We start from the raw sequence: 18,281 nt of genomic DNA on the forward strand, positions 1-18,281 counted from the left end.
AAATTTGACACGGAAAGCTTGTCTTTTCCCGTTGAAGTGACTGAGTTCCTTCCAGCTCTGTGGGCAGGTCTTTCGGCCGTGTTGGTGGCATTAACGGATGCTGTAAACTCAAGCCATCCTCTTTGGCTCATAGATTTGGTCACCTTAAGGCCATTGGAAGAAAGGAAACGTCTGCTTCACCTGTTCCTACTTTTTAAAAATTTGCTTGTGGTCTGTGGTCATTGTTATGGCAAGGCCAGTGTTAATTGTCCACCCTTAACTGCTCTTGAAGTGGTGAGGCACTTTCTTCAACCGCTGACAGTCCATGCGATGAGGTACACCCACAGTGCTGTTGGGAAGGGATTTCCAGGCTTTTCACCCAGTGACTGTGAAGGAACAGCAATAGTGGGTGTCTTGAAGGGGAATTTGGTGGCGATTTGCTGGTGTGCATCTTGACTATGGTACTCATTGCAGCCATTGAGCTTGTGGAAAGAATATATAAGGTGGCAATGAAGTGCTCATCAGCCAGGCTGCTTTGTCATGGACGGGGTTGAGCCTCAACCGCAGGGAGCGGGAGAGGACAGGAGGGGCCTGCCAGACCTGTGGCCCGTCACTGTGGCCGAGCAGACTGCCCTGGATGTGGTCAGCTGCCCGGAGGGACGGGAGGTCACCGAGGGGGAGTTCGTCCCCGGACGAGGAAGTGAGCGGCTGGACCTTGGCCGAGACCAGACCGGGCCTCCAGGTATGGTAGCACCAGATGATGGGGAGCTCAGGGGATTTCTCCACTCACACCCATGTCCCATGGAGCTGCACGGGGGCCATTGGGCACCCCAAGGGAGGAGGAGGTGATGGGGACCGTGCCGGTGACACCAGCAGCGGAGGTTCCGGAACACCACAGCACCTGGACTCCCCCAGCCCTCCTGTCCCTGGTGCATCACATGGGCAGCGGTTGGAATTGGGATGCCCGAGCAGCAGCCGAACAACGAACAACATCACCCGGGATGCCCGAGCAGCAGCCGGGCCCATCTGTGCACAGCCGCCCCAGACGGCGCTCGCCAATGGAGACCCAGGTCGCAGGGCAGGAATCACAGCAGGCTGCCTCCACTCCTGTTGTACCATTTGGGGAAACAACAAGACATCGTGTAAGGGCCTGTAAGGCCAAAAAGGTAGACACCAGTTAAGTTGGCACGGGTACAGGGCACAGTTTAGTTATAGGGCTAGAGCACAAATCTGTAAATATTCATTCACATTAACACCTGTTCACACTGTTATGACCTGTCTTGGTGCTCTGTAAGCGGGTTTGCAGGGTGGGGTGGTCTATGCTGGCCACAGAGAGGGGGGAATGGGGGATGTTGTGGGTGGCCCGGGTTCCCCACCCCTCCGATCATCCCCATCATCGTCAACCCAGGGATCCGATGGAACGTGCAATGGAATGGCCAGCTCGCATGCAGGGATCACCCAGGTGGACGGTGGAAAGTACTACCACGAGTAGGAGTCACCATACACCGGCATCACTCTGCAGAACCTGAGGTCAAGGTGGGTGGTCAGTGGGGTGAGCAGCAAACACCTGTCTTGCAGTCCATGCCTAGATACCACCCAAGTTCCGTGGGGGGTCACCCCGGCCACTGGCCATGTTCTCCCGTTACCCCTTCTGCCACCCCAGCCAGCCCAGCCGTCAGCCCATAGTTGCGCCTCTCTGTGTCCTCCCTCCTCTCCCTCATCAGCCATGATGCCGGTTTCACGATTTTTGAAAGCGCAAGTGAACCGCGCTGTCGGTAACTCGGTCCATTGGAGAAGGAGAATCACGGAGGCCCCGGAGAATAGCGGTCGAGCCCGCTAATGACATGCAAAGGGTGTTTACTGTATGTGCATTTCGGACTGCATTGATGCTGCTGTCAAGGTGGCGGAGAATCATGCTTTGGTGTTAAATTGGCACCTGCCGTGATTTTGGCGTCGGAACCTATTTTCCCGCCCAATCGCGTTTCGCGATAATGGCGTCAGCCAGTGGAGTATCCTGCCCCCTATGTTTTTCGCACATGGTGCGACCTGACTGGACTGTACGTAGAACAATACCTTTGACTGTACCTCGGTACACATGACAATAAATCTAAATCTAAACCTAGATCTAAATCTAAACCAGAATTTTGTGTCACCCAAGTTTGACTCATCACAATTTCACTTTAGACCTTGCTGCATTTTTGTCTTAGTCTGACCTTTCCTCCATACATTACTATTTCTTACTTGAACGCTATCTGTCTCTCCCAATCTTATATACCATTTTATCAATCCTAATGGCTCATGGTTCCCACCCCTTGCCAAGTTAGTTTGCATACTGGGGGTCACGACCCAAGAGGATGTTGTGGATACAACAAACGGGCTCATGAGAAATCAAATCAATTCAATCTCATACGGTCTTCAAAGTATGTAATGAGGTGCAAGCTGAAGTACAAGGCATGGCAACATAAGTCCCCTGTCTTTTGCAAGGTCAGGTCATTGTTAGGTGTGAACAAATTGAATAAGGACTTTTTCACGCATTTACTGCTTTACTGTGGTTTCATTTGACTTTAGGATCTGTTGTTTTTAACAGAGACCACATTTGTGCGCATATCGGGTTACAAAGAGATACATTCATGTTGGAATGGAGCCTCCTCAGTGGTTACGAAGCACTGCTTAACACACATCTGGAGATGGATCCGCTGGGATTCAACTCATCAAGATTTTACTGTGTTCCAGGTGAATAGTGCATAAATGTTAATGCACAGAACAAGGTAGATAAGATTGGTGATCTGTAGGTACAAAAAGCCACGTGGCAATATGATGCTGTGGAGCTAACAAAGACTAGACCATAAATATTCCTGACACAAAGGATTCTCCTGCTGACTTCTGGCACTGCTGTGATTACCAACCAATCAGATGTATTATTGTTGCCTTGTTTAATGTTGGTCAGCTGGCATCTGACATTTCTTACGATGGAGGCGAGCAATACATTCTCCAGTAAAATTCAGTACAAGGTGCTCAGGTGGAATAAGGAAGAAAAGAAAGTGGCATTGATTATAGTACTGAAGAGGGATGTCCCATGACTAAGGACAGAATCTATTTGGCTAGAGTAAAGAAACAAAAGAGATGTCATTACACCATTACACTATTGGGTGTATTCTAAATAGTGGGTAAGATATAGAAGAGCAAATTTTCTGGATATTTGAAAGAGGTGCAAGAAGTATAGAGTAACAATAATGAAGGGCATTGATTATCCCAATTTAAACTGGGATAGCAAGAGGGCAAAGAACAGGGAGGTAGAAAAGTTTCTGAAGTGTGTTCATGAGAATGTTCCTGATGGTACATTTCTGGCCCAATGAGGAAGGAGGCACTGTAGCACCTGTTCGTGAGGAGTGAGGTGAGTCAAGTGGATCAAGTGTCAATGGATGGATATTGATAGACTAGTGATCATAGCACCATGAGGTTTAGATTAGCTATGAAAAAAAAACATGAAGAGCAATGTGGAGTAAAAATACTTAATTGAAAGAGGGACAATTTCAGTGGATTGAGAACGGGCGTGTCCCAGGTAAACTGGAAGGAAAGATTGGCAGGCAAAACTGTTACAAACTGGGGGCCTCACGGTAGCATGGTGGTTAGCATCAATGCTTCACAGCTCCAGGGTCCCAGGTTCGATTCCCGGCTGGGTCACTGTCTGTGTGGAGTCTGCACGTCCTCTCCGTGTGTGCGTGGGTTTCCTCCGGGTGCTCCGGTTTCCTCCCACAGTCCAAAGATGTGCGGGTTAGGTGGATTGGCCATGCTAAATTGCCCGTAGTGTAAGGTTAATGGGGGAATTGTTAGGTTACGAGTATACGGGTTACGTGGATTTAAGTAGGGTGATCATTGCTCGGCACAACATTGAGGGCCGAAGGGCCTGTTCTGTGCTGTACTGTTCTATGTTCTATGTTCAAAATGTGTGGAAAGAGGAGATGGTTTAGTTGCAGGTGAGCTGCATTGCTTTCCACAAGGGGGAAAGGTGGGGCAATCAAAGCCAGAGCTCCCTGGATGGTGGAAGGGACAGAGAGTAAGGTTAAGCAGAAAAACAGGGGGCGAAATTCTCCGCACTCACGGAAAGTCGTAAAACCGTCGTAAAAATCGGGAGCTTCATTTCCCGACGGATTCACTTCCTGGAAATAGGCTAGTAGCGCGGCCGCGTCAATTACGTGCGTGATGACGACGGAACGCGACGACGACACGATCACGCCCACGTGACGCCGCCCGACGCCGTAAAAAGGCGCGGGCGACCACAGAATCTGTCGGGCAGGATGTCGGAGCCGAGGAGAGCTGCTCCTCGCTTTGTTGATGCTGACGTCGAGGCGCTGCTCGATGCCGTGGAGCAGAGGAGGGGCAACATCCGCCCGCGGAGAGGGCATCGCCAACCTGCCAGCGCGGTACGCCAGGCCTGGCGTGACGTGGCTGCTGCCGTCAGTGCTGTGGGGCAGACCCCTCGCTCAGCTGAGCAATGTAGGAAGAAGCTACACGACCTCACCAGGTCTGCCAGGGTAGGTGCCATGAGGGTGCCCCCTAGTCACAACCATCCCTCCCCCTTAACTTAAGCAGCCCCCCCCCCCCCCCCCCCCCCCCCGGCACGGGAGGGGGGGGGGGAGAGGGATTGGGGCAGAGTTATTTGAGGATGGTTCACAAAGTTGTCGCAGACCCAGCGCTCTGGCCCCGAGGAGATATGCAATCGTCTTATGACAACTTGCCCCCCCCCCCCCCAAACTGTGCCAGTATCTGAACGGACTGCTGATACCTACCGTTTTGTAATGATCTACCTATGTTCCCTCCCCCAACAGGCCAAGGCCGCTCACAAGCACCGTGAGCGGCACAAGACTGGAGGAGGTTCGCCCAACCTGCACCCCCTCAGCACCTTTGAACAGAGGGCCCTGGACCTTGTTGGGGGGTCTGCCAGCCGCGATATCGCGCTATGCGAGGTTGGCGGAACTGCAGCAAGTGAGACAACCCTCCCTGACAAACACTCACCCCTCCCCCATCCTCTGTCCCTTCACACACCCTGCCCACTGGGATACCTCCCCCATCCTCTGTCCCTTCACACCCTGCCCACTGGGACACCTCCCCCATCCTCTGTCCCTTCACAAACCCTGCCCACTGGGACACCTCCCCCATCCTCTGTCCCTTCACAAACTCTGCCCACTGGGACACCTCCCCCATCCTCTGTCCCTTCACAAACCCTGCCCACTGGGACACCTCCCCCATCCTCTGTCCCTTCACAAACCCTGCCCACTGGGACCGTCCAGCGGCCTGCCGAGCAAATCGAAATAACCCGTCTCATTCTCTTCCCTAGGACGTGATGCCGAACGACCAGGGCCGTCTGCCTCCAGACGGACACAGGAATCTGCCGCCACCTCACCCGGGGCCTCACAACAGAGGGTGCCCGATCAGCGGGCAGCCCCATCCGCCCCAACCCAATCTGCGGACCAGGACGCACAGAGGGTTCGAAGTCCACTACCACCAGAAATGGCCAGGGACAACCCTCCTGTCGCTGAGCAGCCCCATACCCTGGAGGAGGCCCTAAACATTGAGAGCATCGGGCTTGCGGCACTGCTTTCTCCCACCACATCCATCATCCCAGAGACACACACCCCGGCGGGCCTATTTAGTGATGAGTCTCCTGGGGCACAGTCTGGTTGGCACATCACAGCTGAGCAGGTACAGCAGGTGGAGGTCGGAGCAACAGAGGGCCCGGACTCGCGGAGGCCAGACCAGGCCCAGGATGCAGCTGGCTCCCAGACGTTTTCTGAGTTCCTGGAGTTTATCAACTCACCCGCACAGCCGATGCCTCAGGAAACCCAGGGAAACAATGGCGGGAGGAGGGCTGCCTTCCTGGCTCTGCAGACGCTGTTAGAGGAGTCGAACCGCGTCCAAGAGCAGGGAGTGGTGCCGCTCATGGCAGAGACCCAGTCCGACACCGCACGGGTGGCATCCGCGGTGGAGGCAATGGGTCAGGTTATGCAAGACTTTGGGGTTAATGTGCACGCGTCATCCTCGGCCCTGGACAAGGTTGCCCTCTCACAGGCAGCAATGTGCCAGAGCCAAAACGACATTGCCGGCACCCTGCGGGCCATGGCCGAGTCTCAGCAGGTCATGGCCCAGTCGCAGCACGCCATGGCACAGTCCCAGCAGTCGATAGCACAGTCCCAGCAGTCGATAGCACAGTCCCAGCAGTCGGTCGCGGAGACAATCAACCGCCTGACACATGTGCTGGATGGCGTCGTGCACACACAGGTTGAGGTCGCACAGTCCCTGGTGGGAATGTTTAACTCCCTGGACTCCGTCTCTGCAAACCTTCGGATCCTGGTGGATACCGTTGCAGGCCTCCAGGACTGGCAGCGCCAAGTGTCGGTGGTGCGACGGGGCACCTCCCCGCTCACACCTCTATCCCAAAGTGAGGCCCGGGGGCCACCGGGCTCCCCGAGGGAGGAGGAGGTTTCGGGGCCCGTCCCATTAACTCCATCACGGGATGTCCCGGAATTCTCGGCCTCCCCCCGTCCCATCCCTGGTGCATCGGGTGGGCAGCAGGCAGAGCAGGGTGGCACAATGTCACCCGAGACACCCGCAGAGCAGCCTGGCCCATCAAGGCCTGGTCGCCCCAGGAAACGCTTAGCCAAGGAGAAACGAGTCGAGGGGGGCGATTCGCAGCAATCCTCCTCCACTCCTGCTGTATCATCTGGGGAGTCACTTAGACGTAGTGGTAGGGCCCGTAAGGCAACTAAGATAGACACTGAGTAAGTTGGCACGGGTGAAGGGCACAGTTTAGTTGTAGGGGCTAGGGCACCTGTAAATAATTGTTAATATTAAACGCACTGTTCCACCTTACTTGTAATACCGTGTGATTGTTCCACAGCCACAGGAATCGTGATGGTGACCGAGTGTCGCTGGGGGTGACGGGTGGTGAAACCTCGGTGCCGGGTGTGCAGTCCCTGCCCCTACCCCCTCCCACAGCTAGCCCACGCGGGCACGTGATGGAGTGTCAGTGACGAACTCAGCGGCCACCAAGGTGGATGGTTCAGCTATTGCCATGGGTCAGACTCTCTCTAACGATTCTGAGCTCACAGCTCTTCGCAGAGCGGGCTGTCATCATTCCACATGGCACTGATCACACCCGCTGACACAGCCATCAATGTTGTGCCATTCCGTCTGTACCCAGTGATAAGCGTCATGTCGAAGTGGAGCAGTGTACACTGAGGGGGACGGGGGGGAGGGGGGGGGGGGGGTTGTGGTGGTGGCAGTTGTGTGTTGACCCTCTGCATGACTAGCGATGCAGGTGGTGGTTTGGTGTTCATCGGGGACGTCACATGCGATGCGTGAACCGTGCTGCCACCAGGGCGTCGCGTGCCCGCCGTCCTTGCCGGGTCCGTCGTGCCGCCTCCTGGACATCACCAGCACCTGGGTCGTGTCTGCGTTCTGCGCCCGCCACTCCGCCAGCCTCCTCCTCCTCCTCCTCCTCCTCCTCCCTCGCCTCCTCCTCCTCCTCCTCCTCCTCCTCTTCCTCCTCTGTGCTGGCACCACTGCCACTAGCTTCTCCCTCCGCCTCCTGCAGCAGGTCATCTCCCCTCTGCATCGCGATGTTGTGCAGCGCACAGCAGACCACTACAATGCGAACGACCCTGTCGGCCTGGTACTGCAGGGCCCCTCCGGAGCGGTCCAGGCACCGGAATCTCATCTTCAGGAGGCCAAGGCAGTGCTCCACCACAACCCTGGTTGCTGCATGGGCCTCGTTGTATCGTGTTTCCGCATTGGTCTGAGGCCTCCGTATAGGCGTCATCAGCCACGACCTCAGTGGATAACCCCTGTCGCCTAGCAACCAGCCCCTCAGCCGGGGGGGGACGTCCCTCAAACATCGCAGGGATGAACGACTGCGCTAGTATGTAGGAGTCATGCACACTCCCTGGGAACCTTGCACAGACGTTCATAAACCTCATGTGGGGGTCGCATACCACCTGGACATTAATGGAGTATGTCCCCCTTCTGTTTGTGAACACTTCCTTGTCCACAGCAGGCGGGCGCATGGGGACGTGAACACAGTCGATTGACCCCTGAACCCTCGGTATCCCGGCCACACTGGCAAATCCACGGGCTCGTGAGTCTTGACTTGCTTGGTCCTCGGGAAAGGTGATGTAGCGGTCCGCGATGGCATAGATGGCGTCGGTCACATCCCGGATGCACCTGTGCACCGATGAGTGGGAGATCCCGGAGACGTCCCCGCTCGGAGACTGGAAGGAGCCGGTAGCATAGAAGTTCAGAGCGACCGTCACCTTGATGGCAACTGGGATCGCGTGTCCTCCCCCCGTTCCACGTGGGGCGAGGTGCGGCAGGAGTTGGCAGATATGTATCACCGTCTGCCTACTCAGCCGGAGTCTTCTCCTGCAGGTGATGTCCGGCATTGTTAGGAAAGAGACCCGGACACGGTACACCCTCGGCTTTGGTCGTCGCCACTGGCGCCGTGGCTGCACCCTCACTCTCTCCTCTTCCTCTTCCTCCTCCTCCTCCCCCCCATGCTGCTCAACGACTGGCAACTCCTCGGCCCTTCCCTCTGCTGCTGCAGCTGGCCCTGCAGCCACTGCGGGTTGTGGGTGTGGATGCTGCTGCATCTCCAAATCCAGTAGAGCGGCCCCAACCACTGCGCAGAACATCGCCGTTCTGTTCCCATACATCGTGCTAACCTACAGAAGGGTGGTGGGGGGCAGAGAAACGGGACATGTTAGACGGAGGTTAGTCGACACCTCGGCAGCCGCCAGCCATGGGATACCAGTGTGTCCCGGTGGCCTGGTCGCGCTGCTGACACGCGGTCAGCCTAACCCCTGGTCACTTTCTGCATCCAACGGCCAGTAAACTATGGCCTCCTCACGGGTGCGTCAGTGGCCTGTGGCCGTAAACCACAGGGCAAACAGCGGCCGTGTCCTCGTGACCGGCACACCATGGCATGGTGGCAGACATTTTGTTACGGGGTTGGACGGCTCACTCTCTACCTAACCCCCCCCCCCCCCCCGTCGCCCCCCACTGCCTCCCCCGTCTCCCCAACTGCCTCCCCCGTCGCCCCCAACTGCCTCCCCCGTCGCCCCCCCACTGCCTCCCCCGTCTCCCCCACTGCCTCCCCCGTCTCCCCCACTGCCTCCCCCGTCTCCCCCAACTGCCTCCCCCGTCTCCCCAACTGCCTCCCCCGTCTCACCCACTGCCTCCCCCGTCTCCCCCACTGCCTCCCCCGTCTCCCCCAACTGCCTCCCCCGTCTCACCCACTGCCTCCCCCGTCTCCCCCACTGCCTCCCCCGTCTCCCCCAACTGCCTCCCCCGTCGCCCCCCACTGCCTTCCCCATCTCCCCCACTGCCACCGCTCTGGACCCCCTCCCGTTCTCAGGGATGCCTTCCCCGTTGTGGCCAGACTCGAGCGGTGCGCTGAGCGGTGCGCTGAGCGGTGCGCTGAGCAGTGCGCAGAGTGGTGCCCTGACCTCCTCCAAGCAGTCGTCAGCCAGGCCGACTGGTTGACGAATTTAAAAAGCAGGTGTGTTTCACGACGTGCAAACAGGGCGCGATGACGTCGGGACTTCGGCCCATCCGGGCCGGTGAATAGCGGGGGGGGGCTATCAATGGCGATTCTGGTCGTGTCAGGGGCGGGAAGGAGGCGTTTGTCGGGAATGGCGACTCCGACATTTTGCGGGGTTCAGAGAATAGTGGGAGGGCGTCGGAACAGCGTCACCGTAAAAATTTCCGACGCCCGCTATTCTCCGACCCGTCGTGAGTCCGGAGAATCGCGCCCAGGATGTGTGACAAATATCAGATTGATAATACAAGTGAGAACCAAGTTGACGATAGAAAGTTCAGAGGAGCAGTGTAAAGGAAAATAAGGAAGTAAGGAGTAGGAGAAGAGACTGGCAACTAATTTAAAGGGAAATCCAAAAGTTGTCTTTAGCACTTTAAACGGCAAAAGATTAGCAAGAGGAGGAATTGATCAAACTCGGGATCAATACAATAAGGCATGGTAAAGGTACTAGCCGAAAACCTTGCATTTGTCTTCAGCAAGGAAGATTATACAGGTAAAATCACTGTGGAGGAGGAAGTAAAAGACACCGAATGAGCTAAAATTTGTTTAAGAGCAAGCATTAAAAATATTGGCTGTACTTAAAGTTGAAAAGTCACCAGGACCAGACGGGATAGATCGAAAGATAATGAGGAATGTAAAGGGCTGAAATTGTGAAACTAGATTTCCGGGGACGGGGATGTGCTGAGTAGTTGCACATCAGGTGGTCTCCTCCATAAGACAACAAAATAGGCACTTTCGACCGAATTTAGCCGGCAAAATCAGACTAAAACATCCCCTCACCCTCAACGATAACATGGGCGCCAAAAATGCCAGCAAGCAGCAGTTCAAGAGGTCGCAGGGACACCAAGAGTTGAGGCAAGAGACAGGAGCGGCAAGCAAGCAGGTTAGTGAACCCACAAGGCATAGGGCCCTGGCCACCCCTGAGAGAGGGAGACCAGCGACTCGGAAAGTGAGCTCCCGCCCTCCGCCCCCCCCCCCCCCCCCCCCCCCGAGATCAAAAGGTTGGTGGCGACCCAGGGGAGCCTGAAAGGGTCCTGGCTCACCAACTAAGGTGGCAGGAGGTGGCCTGGGAGATTGTTCAGGTTAGAGATTTGGCGGGAAGGCTGGTCTCTGTTGGAATCTACCCCAAAATACTGAGGGAGTCAAGGGAGTAAATTGCTGGGGCCTTGACAGAAATCTTTGCTTCCTCACTGGCTACAGGTGAGATCCAGAGGACTGGAGAATAGCTAATGTTGTTCCTTTGTTTAAAAAGAAAAGAAAAATGACCTTCTCTTCCTGGAACCGAGCCCTCTTATTGTTTAAAAACACCATTGCCTGGGTGCTACTATCAAAGCCCAAATGAAAAACATGGCTAACCCAGGTTTTCCGGAGCCTAGTTCGGTCACGTTCCCACAAATGAATCCCTTGGAAAAACACCACGTTGGCCCCCAAACTGTTTAACTGTGAAAAAACCCTCATCCTCTTTTCAGGAACCCCCAGACCTCACACGTTCCAGGTGATTAGCCTTGTCGGGGCCTCTCACACCCCCCCCCCCTCGAGACAGCCATTTCAACCGTGATGCCTCAAACCTTCGTCACCAGTTCCTGAGGCCCAAGCCCACCTAAGATGGCCACCCCAAAGAAAGTCCCCTGGCCACTATTTGCTCCCTACACCCCCCCCCCACCCCACCACCCTCACATCCTCCCTCCCCCCAATTGGCAGGCTGCCTATCACCTCGTCTAGCCCCCTCCCCCTCCCAAACAAATATTCTAGACTCATCGGGTCTCGCCAAACTGACCCAACAATTCATAGCCCCTCCCCCCACTCCACTCCTGTTTACTAGCCTACCCCATAGCGCTAGCGAGGTGTTCCTCCTCCCAGGGTCCCATCCAAAAACAACCACAAAAGGTCAACAAAATGAGCCCCCTAGCCCACCCTCTCCACTCCCTTTTCCAAATCCCAGCATCCTTACCATTCTCCTCTTTCCCTCCAATTAACATATCAATCCACCCTCTTTACCGTTCCACATGACTCTGGCCTCAAGAAAAATCGCCCTCCCCCCCCCATGACCTCCAAGAAAAAGATATAATGCAATATTTACAACCAACCTGACCCGACTTTCACATATACAATCCCACCAGTCCTCCTCAAGCTAGTCCCAGTCCTTTATCCTTGGTGAAGGCCTCCGCCTGTTCCGCGTGTCAAAGTAGTGATCCTGCGAGTCCATCGCGACTCTCACTCTCGCTGGATACGCCATCCTGAACTGCACACCCTTTTTTGTACAGTACAGCCTTCGCCTTATTAAAGGCTGCCCACCACTTTGCCAGCTCGGTGCCAATGTCCTGATAAATGCACCCATCCCAGTCAACGAGCCGATTCTTCTTGGCCCACCCCAGGACCCGCTCCTTCCTCCGAAAAATATGAAAGCGGACGATCACCACCCGCGGTTACTCATTCGGCTGTGGCTTCTGTTGCAGTGCCAGGTGAGCCTTGTCCCGCATTGGAGGAGCAAACAATTCCTCTCTCTCTCTTCAGCCCCCTCCCTCCCCCCGCAATGAGCAGCATTTATGCTTCCAATAAGGCAAACTGATTTTTATGCCTTGACAAGGCCTCCTCCTCACCCTTCAGCGTCTCCCCTTGCTCCTTTGCAGCCTTGGCAGTCTTCCTCAGCTGCTCTTGTATCAGGCTCAATGTCTCCTCGAAGATGACTTTGAACAACTCTTGAATCTCCTTTCCATGCCTCTTAAATTGCCCATCCACCTGCCTTCCAAACTTCTCCAACTCCTACGCCATCACTCCCGCCAGTGTCTCTAACGTGATGGGTGTGGCCACCTCCGCCATCTTTCCTCCCCGTATTCCTTTGTCGGGCTACCAGCCGGGATTTCTTTCCCTGGGATGACAGATTTGATTTGATTTATTATTGTCACATGTATTAGTATACAGTGAAAAGTATTGTTTCTTGCATGCTATACAAACAATGCATACCGTACATAGAGAAGGAAGGAGAGACTGCAGAATATAATGTTACAATTATAGCAAGGTGTAGAGAAAAGATCAACTTTACAGGAGGTAGGTCCATTCAAAAGTCTGATGGCAGTAGGGAAGAAGCTGTTCTTGAGTCAGCTGGTACGTGACCTCAAACTTTGGTATCTTTTTCCTGATGGAAGAAGGTGGAAAAGAGTATGTCCGTGGTGCGTGGGGTCCTTTAAAGGCTGGCTGCCTTTCCAATGCAGTGGGAGTTGTAGACAGAGTCAATGGATGGGAGGCTGGTTTGCATGATGGATTGGACTACATTCACGACCTTTTGTAGTTTCCTGCGGTCTTCGGCAGAGCAGGATCCATACCAAGCTGTGATACAACCAGAAAGAATGTTTTCTATGGTGCATCTGTAGAAGTTGGTGAGAGTCGTAGGTGACATGCCAAATTTCCTTAGTCTTCTGAGAAAGTAGACCTTTCCCGTGGTCTTTTTCGCTGAGGCTTTTGACATTCCTCTGTCAACTATTAATTATCTGAAGGTTCCGGTTGCGGCTATGACCAGCTAAGTCGCACATTTGGCAGCTCCTGCGACAAAGGTGTTTAAGGGCCGATTGGAGGGCCCCGACGGTACTGTAAAGACGAATCCCGGTGGGGGAAGGCTCCCTGAGGAGAGTGAGACCAACTTTATGGTCGGTACTCGGAGTGGGGCGACAAAAAAAGCAGCAGCAGCTCCCCGAAAAAAGCGGGGGAAGAGGACCAAAATGGCGGCCGGTGGCGCGCTAGAAGATTGGAGAAAATGGGCGGAGGAGCAGCAGGCCGCTCTCCTCCGGTGTTTTACGGAGCTGAAAGTGGAACTCTTAGAGTCCATGAACGCGACGACCACAAGGCTGATGGGGCCCAGGCGACCCAAGAGGCGTCGATAAGAGAGCTGCAGCAGGAGATGGCGGTGAGGGAGGAGGAAGCCACGGTCCTCGTGGGAAAGGTGGAGGTGCACGAGGCACTCCACCTGAAATGGCAGAGCCGCTTTGAGGAGCTGGACACTCGAATGAGGCGGAAGAACTTGAGGATCCTGGGCCTAGCAGAAGGCCTGGAGGGGCCTGATCTCCCGAAATATGTAGCGGAGATGCTGAGCTCCCTGATGGGAGAGGGGGCCGGTCCATCGCCCCTGGAGCTGGAAGAAGCATATCGGGTCATGGCTAGGCGGCCTAGGGCGAACGAGCCCCCAAGGGCGGTGCTGGTGCGATTCCAGCGTTTCTGTGATCGGGAGAAAGTGCTGAGGTGGGCCAAGAGGGAGAAAAGCAGCAAATGGGAGAATTCGACGGTGCGGATATATCAGGACTGGAGTGCGGAGGTGGCAAAGCGGCGGGCCCGGTTTAACCGGACGAAGGCGGTGCTGCACGCAAAGAGGATCAAGTTCGGAATGCTGCAGCCAGCGCGTTTGTGGGTCACCTACAAGGACCAGCACCATTACTTTGAGACCCCAGAGGAGGCATGGACTTTTGTTCGGGAGGAAAAGCTGGACCTGAACTAGAACTTGGGAACGCCGGCGGTCGAGGCCGCCCGAGTACCCTTGACTGATCAAGTGGCCCATGTGTTTCTTAGGCCAGGTCGGAACTTGGTTAAAGTTGATGGATCGTTTGGTTTCTTTGAAACTTGTGTTATGGGGGGTTTCTTTGTTCCTTTTTGTGTGTCTCTTCCCGTTGCCAACTTCCCTTAATTATTGTGGTTGTAGGGGGGGCTTTTTTTTTTTTTTTTTTTTACTGCTTTTTGATCTGTTCTTTAAGGGTTATGGTTACTGTTCTGTTCGATGGAGGGTGATGGTTAAATACGTTATTATTGGGTAGTTATTTAGTTATGCAGGCATAGTTATGTATTTATGTATTTATTTGAGATTTGTTATTTATATTGTTATATTGTTAAGTTGGGGAGGCGGGACGGGGGGGGTGCAAGTTGGTTGTGCGTGTTTTCTTTTTCTCTTTTTTCTTCCTCTCGTTTTAAGGGGGCTTTTTTATGGGCTTGGATGGGGACGGGGGTGGAATTGAAGATGGCGGGGTAGGGTGTGGCCGGGCGAAAGCGCGGGCTTTCCCCTGTTTCCCGCGCGCGGGACGGAGGAAGGGGGAGGAGAGAAGAGTGGGGTGTGGCCAGCAATGGCGGCTTTTCCCGCGCTGAAGCGGGGTCAGAGAGGGATGGCAAGGGGGGGGGGAGGCCCCTCCCCCCCCCACATCGGGAGGAGTCGGAGTGTGGCAGGGGCAGCCGGGTCAGCGAAAACCAGCTGACTCTCGGGAGTACGATGGTGGATACACCGCGGCTAGGAGGGGTCCTAGCCAGGGGGGGGGGGGGGGGGGGGGGGAAGGGGGGTTAGGGGGGGATACCGGGTTGCTGCTGGAAAGGCCGAGGACGGGAAGGGAAGAACGGGAGGAGAGAGGGGGAGGGGCCATCGCCATGGGGAACGGGTCAGAAGGGGAGGGTCGACCCGGGGCGAACAGGGGACAGGACATGGCTAACAGACAGGGGAAAGGGACGGGTCGCTCCGCGACCCGGTTGATTACTTGGAACGTGAGGGGGCTGAATGGGCCGGTCAAGAGATCAAGAGTTTTTTCACACCTAAAGGGACTGCAGGCGGATGTGGCAATGTTGCAGGAGACTCACTTGAGAGTAGTAGACCAGGTACGCCTGAGAAGGGGGTGGGTGGGACAGGTGTTCCACTCAGGCTTGGACGCAAAGAACCGGGGGGTGGCGATTTTGGTGGGAAAGAGGGTGTCGTTCGTGGCGGCGCAGGTGGTAGCAGATAAGGAGGGTAGGTACGTGATGGTAAAGGGTAGGCTGCAGGGAGAGAATGTGGTGCTGGTGAATGTGTATGCCCCGAATTGGGATGACGCGGGTTTTATGAGGCGCCTGTTGGGCCTCATTCCGGGTCTGGAGGCAGGGGGCCTGATCATGGGGGGGGACTTCAATACAGTGCTCGACCCTGGGCTGGACAGATCGAGTTCCAGGACGAATAGGAGGCCGGCAGCGGCAGAGGACGATTTTCTTGGCCCACCCCAGGACCCGCTCCTTCCTCCGAAAAATATGAAAGCGGACGATCAGCACCCGCGGTTTACTCATTCGGCTGTGGCTTCTGTTGCAGTGCCAGGTGAGCCTTGTCCAGCATTGGAGGAGCAAACAATTCCTCTCTCTCTCTTCAGCCCCCTCCCTCCCCCCGCAATGAGCAGCATTTATGCTTCCAATAAGGCAAACTGATCTTTATGCCTTGACAAGGCCTCATCCTCACCCTTCAGTGTCTCCCCATGCTCCTTCGCAGCCTTGGCAGTCTTGCTCAGCTGCTCTTGTATCAGGCTCAATGTCTCCTCGAAGATGACTTTGAACAACTCTTGAATCTCCTTTCCATGCCTCTTAAATTGCCCATCCACCTGCCTTCCAAACTTCTCCAACTCCTACGCCATCACTCCCGCCAGTGTCTCTAACGTCCTGGGTGTGGCCACCTCCGCCATCTTTCCTCCCCGGATTCCTTTGTCGGGCGACCAGCCGGGATTTCTTTCCCTGGGATGACAGATTTGATTTGATTTATTATTGTCACATGTATTAGTAAACAGTGAAAAGTATTATTTCTTGCATGCTATACAAACAATGCATACCGTACATAGAGAAGGAAGGAGAGACTGCAGAATATAATGTTACAATTACAGCAAGGTGTAGAGAAAAGATCAACTTTACAGGAGGTAGGTCCATTCAAAAGTCTGATGGCAGTAGGGAAGAAGCTGTTCTTGAGACGGCTGGTACGTGACCTCAAACTTTGGTATCTTTTTCCTGATGGAAGAAGGTGGAAGAGAGTATGTCCGTGGTGCGTGGGGTCCTTTAAAGGCTGGCTGCCTTTCCGAGGCAGTGAGAATTGTGGACAGAGTCAATGGAGGGGAGGATGGTTTGCGTGATGGATTGGGCTACATTCACGACCTTTTGTAGTTTCCTGCGGTCTTCGGCAGAGCAGGATCCATACCAAGCTGTGATACAGCTTTGGGCAGCACGGTAGCATGGTGGTTAGCATAAATGCTTCACAGCTCCCAGGGTCCCAGGTTCGATTCCCGGCTGGGTCACTCTGTGCGGAGTCTGCACGTCCTCCCCGTGTGTGCGTGGGTTTCCTCCGGGTGCTCCGGTTTCCTCCCACAGTCCAAAGATGTGCGGGTTAGGTGGATTGGCCAGGCTAAATTGCCCTTAGTGTCCTAAAAAATAAGGTTAATGGGGGTTGTTGGGTTACTGGTATCGAGTGGATACGTGGGCTTGAGTAGGGTGATCATTGCTCGGCACAACATCGAGGGCCGAAGGGCCTGTTCTGTGCTGTACTATTAAAAAAAAATACAACCAGAAAGAATGTTTTCTATGGTGCATCTGTAGAAGTTGGTGAGAGTTGTAGATGACATGCCAAATTTCCTTAGTCTTCTGAGAAAGTAGACCTTTCCCGTGGTCTTTTTCGCTGAGGCTTTTGACATTCCTCTGTCAACTATTAATTATCTACACCAACCTGCTGGGTTGGAGCACTGGGTTTCTCCTGAAAAAACTAAGCAAAAGGGATCAAAATACAAGAGCCCTAGCAGGCGCCACCTTTCATGTGACTTGCTCTCACATCTCGTCACCGAACGTCCCTGTCTGGTGAAATTTAAAGTGGAGAAATGCATCGTGATACATTTGGCAGGAAGATTGAAGGGAGCCAAAATAAATTAAAGTATGTAATATGAAAGGGAGTGCAAGAAATATGGGATTATATGTGCACAAATTGTTGAAGGTGGCAGAACAGGTTAGGAAAGTGGTTAAAAAAGCACATGGGATCCTTGGCATTGTTAATTGAGGCCTAGAGTACAACAGCAATGTAGTTATGATAAACCTTTATAAAACAATGACTCAGCCTCAACAGGAGCGTTGTGTCCAATTTCAGCAATGCACTTTGGAAAGGATTTACCATAATGCTATCAGTGTGGTACCAAAGGGACTTCACTTATGTAGATAGATAGGAGAAGCTGGGGCTGTTCTTCTTAAAGAAGAGAAAGTAAAGAGGAGATTTGATACAGGTGTTCAAAATCATGAGGGGTCTGGACAGAGTAGATAGGGAAAAACAGAGAGAGTGAAGAGTTTCTGCATTGTGTTCAGGAGAAATTCCTTGATCAGTACATTTCTGCCCCAATAAGGAAAGATGCATTGGTAGAACTGGCCGAGGAATCGAGAACCAGAGGACACCAATTTAGGTTGTACGCATCAATGAGAAAGCATTTTATTTTTATCAGCGATGAGTTGGGATCTGAAATGAACGGCCTGAGATGATGGTGAAGACGGATTCAATTGTAGCTTTCAAAAGGGAATTGGATAAGCAACCATTTAAAAAATGCACAGGGGAAAAGGACAGGGGAGTGGGAGGTGCTCTTCAATCTCATACATGGATCCAAACTCTGTACCTTCAAGCTGACATCAAGTTGAGTTTTACTAAGGACAACACGGTGAGGCACATCACAAAATTGTTATGGCGCAAAAGGAGGCCACTTGGCCCATCGTGTCTGCACCAGCTCTCCAAACAAGCATCATGATTTAGTGCCATTCCCCTGCCTTTTCTCCATACCCCTGTGCACTGTTTCTATTCAAATAATCATCAAATGTCTTTTTGAATGTCTCGATTGAATCTACCTCCACCACACCTCCAGACAGTGCATTCCAGGCCTGAACCACGCACATACATTTGCTCCTTTTGGACACACGATGGCAGCCATGGTGT

This window comes from Scyliorhinus canicula, chromosome 4, assembly GCF_902713615.1.
Source record: "Scyliorhinus canicula chromosome 4, sScyCan1.1, whole genome shotgun sequence".
Taxonomy (NCBI): Eukaryota; Metazoa; Chordata; class Chondrichthyes; order Carcharhiniformes; family Scyliorhinidae; genus Scyliorhinus; species Scyliorhinus canicula.